The following is a 10,370-nucleotide window of genomic DNA, read 5'->3' on the forward strand; positions in this document are numbered from 1 at the left end:
GGGGCAAGGGTTGGGGTTGCAAAGCCATGTTAGCCTAGATTCCCTATGCAGCTAGAAGACAGGGAGGAAGAGGACTTCAGACCCAACACATGCCCAGTTCCGTGTCTGTGATCCCTGACATCTGGAGAAAAATATTGCCCACGCTCCCACCCACTACCTTGCACACTCCACAGCCTGAACCTTGACGCACTTCTTCACGGCGTCAAGATCAGTGCTACAGGAATAACAGGAGCAGATCCTGCAGGGCCCCCTCACTTCTTCTGCCAGGTAGAATCAGAGCCCGTGGTTTCCTAGCACATGGATCCTGGAGAACTGTGTGTGAGGTGTGGTCCAGGTGCCTAGTAGGAATATCCAAGACCCCTCAGAATCCAGCACTGTGTCCCCCATTAAAAGAGAAATGACCCCATAGACTCGAGTGTTTGAATGCTTGACCCATAGGGAGTATGACACTAGTAGTAGGTATGGCCTTGTTGGAGGAAATGTGTCACTGTGGGGGTGGGCTTTGAGGTCTCCTATGCTCAAGCTACACCCAGTGTGGCACACAGTCTCCTTCTGCTGACTTTGGATCAAGATGTAGAACTCTCAGCTCCTTCTCCAGCATCGTGTCTGCCTGCATGCCACTATGTCCTATCGTGGCAATAATGGACTAAACCTCTGAAACTGTAAGCCAGTACCAATTAAATGTTTCTTTTATGAGAATTGCCCAGGTCATGGTGCCCCCTCAGAGCAACAGAACCCTAACTAAGACAACCCAGTCCCTGCATCCTGTTCCCCACACTCAACTACCCTACCCTTCTCCCAGCCTCCTGTCTTTGCCTGGACCTAGAATGTCCACCTATGCCTTTACCTCCTGAAAATACTCACTGTGGGGGAAAAAGACCGGTGCAGCCTCCCAGCTGGGCTGTGCTTCCTCCCCACTGCATTAGAAAGCAGGTCTTTTGAGTTCCTTTCTGGCCATTTTTAAAGAAGTCAACCAAAGAGGAAGTGAGATGAAGTCAGGAAACCCTAAATCTTCTAGGCCCAGCTCAGTGGCCCCTGGAGGTGCCCATACCTCACAGAGGAGTAGCCAGGTGGGATTCTACATGACATCTTGCAGAAGACTGACAGGTGCCCACCCAGAAGCCACCATCACCCATAGAAAGAGACCACCTCCTCACACAGCCAGCAGGCCCACACATTCCTCCATCCTCTCCGCTCCTCCTTATCATCAGCCAGCGTTCATCATCACCCCTGCCTGCTCTGCACACACTAGGTCATGCCCATGACCTTGCTCATAATGTCTGTCTCCTCCCTGGACTATTAGTTCTGCCCCCCACCTTTGGTGCACTCCTAATCACCCTTCAAAGCCCTGGGCAAAAGTTGCCTCCTCAGGGACATCTCTCCTTACCCCACCTCTTCTCTGCCCTCCCAGTTTTCACTTGACTCATAGCCACCCTTGTTCTCCATGGCCACTCTTTGCTCCCCACCCTCACGATGAACAGTATGAGAGGCTGTTCATATGTTTACTCTGAGGCTCCAAAGCTGAGCAGGGGGCATGGGAGAGCCCCAAGACGCGTCTGCACAACTCTGGTGCTGGAATCAGTGTGCAGACCCAAAAGCTCCACTAGACCTCACAGAGGCCCACACTTCCTCCATCTACTGGGCCTGCGCCCAGCCCAGAGTCTGCTACAGCTCTCCCTGCGACTAGTGGTGGGCACAGTCTTGGAAACAAAAACAATAGAGGGACAGCAAGGAGGATGAGTTAGGGTTTCAGAATGGCTCTGTTGGTAGAGCACTTGCCTAGAATGCCTGAGGTCCCGGTTCCATCTCTAGCGCTGCACACATCCAGCAAGGCTTTGTGTGCCTGGCATTCCAGCACTTGGGAGGTAGAGGCAGGGGGATCATTCTTAACTGCATAGGGAGTTTAAGGCCAGCCTTAAGGAAAGAGAAGAAATAGAAGGAGAAGGAGGAGAAAAGAAAAAGCAGCCACGCCGGGCAGTGGTGGCGCACGCCTGTAATCCCAGGACCCAGGACTTAGAAGGTAGAGGCAGGCAGATTTCTGAGATCAAGGCCAACCTGGTCTACAAAGTGAGTTCCAGGACAGCCAGGGCTACACAGAGAGACCCTGACTCAAAAAACAAAAAAGAAAGAAAGAAAGAAAGAAAGAAAGAAAGAAAGAAAGAAAGAAAGAAAGAAAGGAAGGAAGGAAGAAAGGAAGAAAGAAAGAGAGAGAGAGAGAGAGAGAGAGAGAGAGAGAGAGAGAGAAAGAAAGAAAGAAAGAAAGAAAGAAAGAAAGAAAGAAAGAAAGAAAGAAAGAAAGAAAGAAAGAACTGCCAGACCTGGACTTACTCTCTACCTATGTTCTGTCCACATATAATTTAATCCTCACCATAAGAACAGCCATATATTAGTTCCCTGGTGATATCATAACAAATTCTCACACACTCAGGAGCTTTTAACCGTAGATGTTATTTATTCTCATGTAATCTGGAAGCCAGAGAAGTCTGAAGTCAAGTGATCAGCAGAGCCACATGGCTGCCATAGAATGGCATGCATCCAGACATCCAGCCACCCAGACAGGTCCCATCCTCCTTTTGCCCCTAGGATACACTGAGTTAGCAGAGAAGATGAAGGGCATGGATAAGTGATGCTCAAATCTCACTGCATCCCAGTTGTGTTCATTTGTTATGTCGGTTTGTCGAGACAGGATCTCGTGTACCCCATGTTGGCCTCAAACTGACTCTGTAGCCAAGGGTGACCTGAGCTTCTGCTCCTTCTCGCTCCACTTCACAAATGCTGGGATTATAGGCATCCTCTTAACCTACCTTATTCGTAGTCTCACTCTGCAGATTAGGAAAGTGAGAGATGGCTCAGTGGTTAGAACAAGCATTGATTTTTGTGAAGACACAAGCTTGAGACCCAGCATTCATGCCAGGTGCCTTACTGCCACCTGTAACTCCACCTTCTGGGATCTGACACCCTCTTCTGTACATTCCTGGGTCTGGACTGCGAGCTCCTTGAATTCCAGAACCATGGAGGCATGGCTAGCCTGGTTTACAATGGCCAGTTCCTGACCAGCCAGGGCTACATAATGATACCTTGACTCAGAGAGAGAGACAGGGAGAGGGAGAGGGACAGGGGGAGGGGGAGGGGGAGGGAGGGAAAAGAAGAGGAGGAAGAAGATGAGGAGGAGGAGGAAGAGGAGGGGGGGAAGAAGAGGAGAAGGAGGAGGAAGAGGAGGAGGAGGAGGAGGAAGAAGAAGAAGAAGAAGAAGAAGAAGAAGAAGAAGAAGAAGAAGAAGAAGAAGAAGAAGAAGAAGAAGAAGAAGAAGAAGAAGAAGAAGAAGAAGAAGAAGAAGAAGAAGAAGAATTAGCCAGGTGTGGTGGTACAGGCTTTTAATCCCAGCACTTGGGAGACAAAGGCAGGCAGATCTCTGTGGTCTTGAAGTCAACCTGGTCTACATAGTGAGTTCCAGGACAGCTAGAGCTACATAGTGAGATCTTGACTTGAATAAACTAATAAGTAAAAAGAAAAAATCGGCTGGATATGGTGGCCCCCACCTTTAATCCCAGCACTCAAGAGGCAGAGGCAGGCGGATTTCTGAGTTCGAGGCCAGCCTGGTATACAAAGTGAGTTCCAGGACAGCCAGGGCTATAAAGAGAAATCCTGTCTCAAAAAAAACAAAAAACAAAAAAAAAAAAAAAGAAAGAAAAGAAAAAAAAGAAAAACTCCAGGTTAAGATGTCTGCTACCAAGCCTGGTAACCTGAGTTCCATTCCTAGGCCCCTCATGGTAGAAGAAGAGAATGGATACCCCAAAAGTTGTTCTCTGACCTCTGTATATGTGACTGGGCACATGTGTGCATGCACATACAAAAATATAATTAATTAATTAATTGATTAATTAATTAAGATAGGAAGACATATGTAGTGACAGACCCCTGTAATCTCAATACTTGGAGGCAGCAGTACAGGGACCATCACAAATTAGAGACTAACCTGGGCTATGCAGCCAGTTCCAATCAAGTCAAGGGTACAGAGTGAGATTCTGTTTCAAAAAAACAAAAGCACATAAATATAAGAAAATATTTAATTTAATAAATACATTTAAATATAAATAAATATTTAATATTAATGTTTATAATATAAATATTTAATGAGACCTGGGCATTTTGGCTCATATCTATAAGGCCAGCACGAGAAAGGCTGTGATAGAAAAAGCCTGGGTTCAAGCCTGTCGTCTATAACTGAATAAAGAAAAAAATTCTGCCTAGCAACCCTATAAATTTAGTATGGTCACTGTCTCCACTTGCAGAGGAGAAAAGCAAGTCACAAAGCAGACTAGACGTGTCCAGTTGGTGAGTTGAGTGGTTAGATCCCGCCCAGGTCATCTCTGGTACCCAGGAGCGCTCACAAGGCTGTGGAACTGTAACCAGGATGGTTTGGTGCGCTTTTCTCAAAGGCATCTGCGTGAGTTTGCTTTTCACACAGTGATAAAGCATCTGAGAAAGTCAGCTCACGAGGTTAGGCATTTTATCTCACTGTTTCGGAGCTACCAACCCTTGGCTCATCGCTCCATTGCTTTGGGAGTACTGGGAGGCAGATCATGATGACAGAGCAAAACTGCTCACCTCACGAAGCAAGGAAGCCCAGAGAGTGCAGAGAGACTGGAGTCCCAGTGTCCTTTTCCAGGTCAGGCCTTGAGTGTCTGTCATAACTTGCTTCTACTACACCCTGCCTCCCAAGAGTTCTAGTACCTCCCAACAGCTCCTCCACGGCTGGCAATCCAGCTTTTGGCGCTCGACCCCTGAAGGACTTTTAAGATCCAAACAAACAACGTAACTGGGCAGTGAGCAAGCTGCCGCCTCCTTCTGCTACCTTTTTCCCAGGGCCCACAGTTAGAAAACAACTCTGTTATCGCTTAATTCCACTCCAATCGTCACTATTCTCAGTCTTTTTTTGTCTAGAGGCCAGGGAAAAGCAGTCATGTGACCTTCCTCCCATCACTTGCTCAGGCCCTACAGTGAAAGCCAGACAAAATCCAGGCTTCTCCGCTCAATTCCTGCCCTCGCTGCCTAACAGTGGGAAGAGTGCTCACCACACAACAGGAAGGTAGGAACACTGGGGTCAGAGAACACTACCCACCAATTCCCCCCTATACACACAGACACACACACATATATACACACACACACACAGACACACATACACACACACACACACACACACACACACACTCACTCACTGAAAACAAAAATGTCCCAGGAGGGACAGGGTGTGCGCACAGTCTCTAAACTTTCTGTAGAGAAACCCTGCAGCCACTATTAAAACCCAGTGACCTGGCCAGTGACCCTTGTAAAGCAGGGAACTGGGACACACAAATGAACATGAGGAGCTCACATACACAGAGGAAAGGCTATGTGAGAACACGGCAGGAAGTTAGGCATCTGCAGACCCAGGAGAGGGGCCTGAGAAGAAACCAGACCCGCCGTCATCTTGAACTCAGAGTTGCAGTCTCCAACTGTGAGAAAATAAATACCTCACTTAAGCAGCCGGTGTTTGGTGTTTTATTACAGCAGCCAGGCTGACTACAACAGCCAGAAGTGTGTAGTCTAGTTCCCGGATCTAATAAGAAAAAAACACCAGGCAAATCCACACAGCAAAGTAGCAGGTCCAAAGGCCAAGGGTGTAAATGACAAGGAAGACAGGTGGACTCTTCCCACCAGAGAAGGCACTCCTGAGCCTGGATGGCATCCCAGACTAGGACACACTTGTCTTCTGCTATAAAAGCTTTGTGGGGTGGGGGTGGGGGAGCGGGAGGAGGGTCCAAGACAGGGTTTCTTTGTGTAGTTTTTGCTATCCTGCAACTCACTGTGTAGTCCACACTGGCCTCAAACTGAGAGATCCATCTCTGCCTCTCTGCCTCTCTGCCTCCGCCTCCCAAGTGCTGGAATTAAAGGCATGGCCACCACTGCTATAAAAGGCTTTATCTTTAGGGCTGGGGGAGAGGGCTCAGTCATCAGTTAAATAACTTGCCTGGCAAAACAAGGATCTGAGTTCAATCCCGAGTTAAAAATCCAGGCCTGGCGGTGAACATTTGTGATCCCAGTACTGGGGAGACAGAGACAAGCAGGTGCCTGTAGCCCAGCCTGAATGATGGACAGGGTGAGTTCTAGGCTAGAAAGACACAGGGTAGATGGCTCCTGAGAATGATGCCCAGGATTGATCTCTGGCCTCCATGTGTACCAGGGCCTCCTGCAGGGTAGACAAGCACCGTGAACTGCATTCCCAGCAGGAGCCCTGACTCAGGTTTTGTGTTGTTGTTGTTTTGTTTTGTTTTGTTTTGTTTGGCGGGTTTTTTTTTTTTTAATTTATGTATAAGTACACTGTAGCTGTCTTCAGACACATCAGAAGAGGGCATCGGATCCCATTACAGATGGTTGTAGCCACCATGTGGTTGCTGGGAATTGAACTAAGGTCCTCTGGAAGAGCAGTCAGTGCTCTTAACGGCTGAGCCATCTTTCCAGCCCTGCTTGGTAGGCTTTTTTTTTTTTTTTTTTTTTTTTTGAGACAGGACTTCTCTATATATCCCTGGTTATTCCAGAACTCACTATGTAAACCAGGCTGGACTTAAACTCACAGAGATTCACCTGCCTCTGCCTCTGTAACGCTGAGATTAAAAGTGTGCAGCACCATGCTCACTTGCCTGCAAGCCATTACTCTTGAAATCAGCCTTCCTTCCCATGCACTTGTATGTGACAGTGTATATACACATAGAGAGACACACACACACACACAAATCTTTATCAACACAGATGTTACATGATACATGATAAAATTTGTAGATTAAATGAGTGTCAACAGTGTTGATTTCCTGATTTTGATCAGCTTACCATAGATACATCCTTAAAAAAAAAAACGTATATTCGAGTAATTAGAGGCATTTTGCACAGTCTGAAGAATGATCTGAGATAGCTGTTTTGAACGAGTGAGTTTAAGTGTACAGCAAAAGTAAAAGATAAACAATATGGAGCAGAGCAATGGCAGCAGCAGACAGGTAGCAAACACCACCAAACCGGGCGCTCAGAGCATCCAGCAGAGAGGACCTGAGTAGCCCAAGTGAGAACCAGAGCAAACAGCAACATCACCAGTATCATCATCTTCCAGCAGGAAATGACGGGGGGTCGGGGGGTTCCCAACTGACAGAGTCCCAGGAAGAGTACAGAAACCCCACTGGCTGAAACTTCCAAAGAACCACAGAGCAGCCATACCTACCATCAAAGCCAGCATGGACCGATATCCAGCAGCAACCAAGTGGGGAGCCCTGCTGAACAGTCAGTCATGTTGGAGCCTGCCTCTCTGTGTGCATCAGGACCCACAGTCTCTCTCTCTCTCTCACGGCAGGCATTTTTATATTGTAGGATAAGAAATGGTAGCCTCAGCTGGAAATAATAATGGTTAGTCACCAGGGTGCTCTGTTTTTATTCCTGGACCGTTTGATGTTTTCCTTTCTCCTGGTTAGAGTTGGAGGACCAGCCTAACCCAGGTCAGGGGATTTTGGAGGACGCTTGACATAAACATGTTTGGGTCTGAGATGGGAAGAGGAAGCCACCCCCACTTCCAGAGCCAGTTTCTCAGTGAACAACTCACCAACATAATTAATGTACGTGACAAGAGATAAGGAAGAATCCATTTGCACAACTCAAATAGCACAGAAGAGAATGTGCTATATACACACAAATATACGCACACAGATACTTGGAGAAAGCAGGGGCTAGAACAAACGCAAGCCAATTCTTTTCCGTGAGCTTGAAAAGCTTGTGTTTGTTGTTTGTCTGTTGTTTTGTTTTGTTTTGTTTTGACAGAGTTTCTCTCTGTAGCCCTGGCTGTCCCGGAACTCATAGAGTTAAAGGCCTGCGCCATGACTGCCTAGCTGCCTTATATCATTTTAAAGAGACAAATTTAAGGCTGAGGATGCAGCTCAGTGGCAGTGTGTTTGCCTAGTACCACAACAGTAAAACAAAGCATCATTCCTGTAGAAGAGCCCACATCCTGGCAGCTTTTCCTCTTCATCTTCTCCCCACCCCACCTTTCTCTACCAAGCCCTTAAGGTGTATTGTTGTGTTGTGTGGTTTGTTTAGTTGTTGTTATTGTTCAGTTGTTGTTTGAACACAGAGTATTACATAGCCCAGGCTGGCCTTGAAATCCTGATCCTCCTGCTTCCACCTTCAAAAGAGTGTTGAGGTCACAGTCACCACCTCCTGTGTATGGGGCGCTAGGGACTGAATCCGGGGCTAATGCATGCTAATCAAGCACTCAACTGAGCTGCCTCTCCAGCCCTAAGGCCCCACTCTTCTTTTCTTTTCTTTATTTTTTTTTTGTTTTTGTTTCTGTTTTTTGTTTTTTTCGAGACAGGGTTTCTCTGTGTAGCCCTGGCTGTCCTGGAACTCACTCTGTAGACCAGGCTGGCCTCGAACTCAGAAATCTGCCTGCCTCTGCCTCCCAAGTGCTGGGATTAAAGGCGTGCGCCACCACACCTGGCCCACTCTTCTTTTTTAACTTGGAATGTTTCTTTTTCCTTAAGACAATTTTAAGATTTATTTGTTTGTTTGTTTGTTTGTTTGTTTGTTGAATGTGTATGAGTGTTTTGCCTACATCTATGCATGTGTACTGCAAACATGCTTGGTACTCATGGAGTTCAGAAAAGATTTTTGGATCCACTGGAATTGGAGTTTTGGATGGCTGTGCACCATGTGGGTCCTGGGAACTAAACCCAGGTCTTCTGCAAGAGTAACAAGTGCTCTCAACCACAGAGCCATTTCTTCTGTCCAAGACCCTATTCTTGAAGTCAACTTTCCTTCTGAAATACTTCCAGGAGCCCCATCCTACCCCATCCTACTCCAGGTGGGTACCTCTCCTTACTCTGCTCAAACAGCCACCAGTGCCATGAATTATTAAGTCATCACTTAAGTCAGTGCCACATACAATTCAACACACCCATTATGGGTCTCTTTCAATCTTCTTGCTCATCCTGCCAGATAAGCACAACTTTTCAACTCTAGTTTTCAAAGGAGAAACCTGAGGCTTGGGGGGAAAAATGGCGCAGCCAGGTCACAAGTGGGAAGCCATAGCAGCTAGTCTGCAGCCAGCATGTAACTACATGCTCTCTGAAGTGCAAGAGAACCACAGGTTACCAAGCCCATGTTACCAGGCTTCGCTGAGCTCAGACTTGCTGGGCTGTGGGAGAATTAGTACCCGGAAGGGAGGATAATAGCTTCCCTCCGAGGATGGGGAAAAGTGAGGAGCTGGCACAGGCTTCGTCCATTCTTGTGTGTTCATAGATGTTATTTCTTACGATTGCTGAACAGAAAACCAAGAAGACATTAGGTGACTGGCACCCCCTTCACCACTTTCCCCGTAGCTAATGCCTTCTAATAGTCTCAGGCATGTTTCGCTGTCAATAACCTGGTAGATACATCTCCTAAGCTTTCCCGGTATCTATCTAGGATGCCATGTTTATTCCATTATCTATTCTTATTTTATATTATTTCATTTATTATGCTTAAGCACTGCTTATCAAAAATGCTTGGGACTGAAGATGTTTTATATGTGTGTGCATGCCTGTTCTGTGAGCACCCATGCATGAGGAGAGGCCAGAGCAGGATGTCTGGTACCCCACTGCCTTAGTTTGTTTTCCAATACTGTGATAAACAGCATGACCAAAAGCAAACTGGGAAAGAAAAGATTAATTTCATTTTATATTTACAGGTAACAAATAGTGCATCACTGGGGGGAGTCAGAACAGGAGGAAACCATGGAGGAATGCTGCTTACTAGCTTGCTCCTCGTGGCTCGCTCAGCTTACTTTTTTTGTATAAACCAGGACCACCTGCCCATGCGTAGCACCACCCACAGTGACCTAGGCCCTCCTGGGTCAATCACCAATCAAGAAGACTCCCCTACAGGTCAATCTGATTTCTATAGGTCAACTTCCAGATGACTCTAACTTATGTCAAGCTGGCAAAAAATGAACCAGCACACCTGTTCATTACTGCACCTTATTCCTTTTGGAAGGAATCTCTCAGTGAATCTGGAGCTAGGCTAGCAGCCAGAAAGTCCCAGTAATCCTTTTATCTCTGATCCCAAGAGTGATGGTGTTACAAACACCTAGCTGTTTACATGGATGCTGGGGATTTGAACTCAGATCATCATACTTGCATACAAAGCTCTCTCTCTCTCTTTCTCTCTCTCTCTCTCTCTCTCTTCTCTCTCTCTCTCTCTCTCTCTCTCTCTCTCTCTCTCTCTCTCTCTCTCTCTCTCTCTCTCTCTCTCTCTCTCTCTCTCTCTCTCTCTCTCTCTCTCTCCCTCTGTATTCCAGGCTGCCTTCAAACTTA

The sequence above is a fragment of the Mus caroli genome, unplaced genomic scaffold (genome assembly GCF_978045245.1).
Source record: "Mus caroli unplaced genomic scaffold, Mus_caroli_1 scaffold_20, whole genome shotgun sequence".
NCBI lineage: Eukaryota > Metazoa > Chordata > Mammalia > Rodentia > Muridae > Mus > Mus caroli.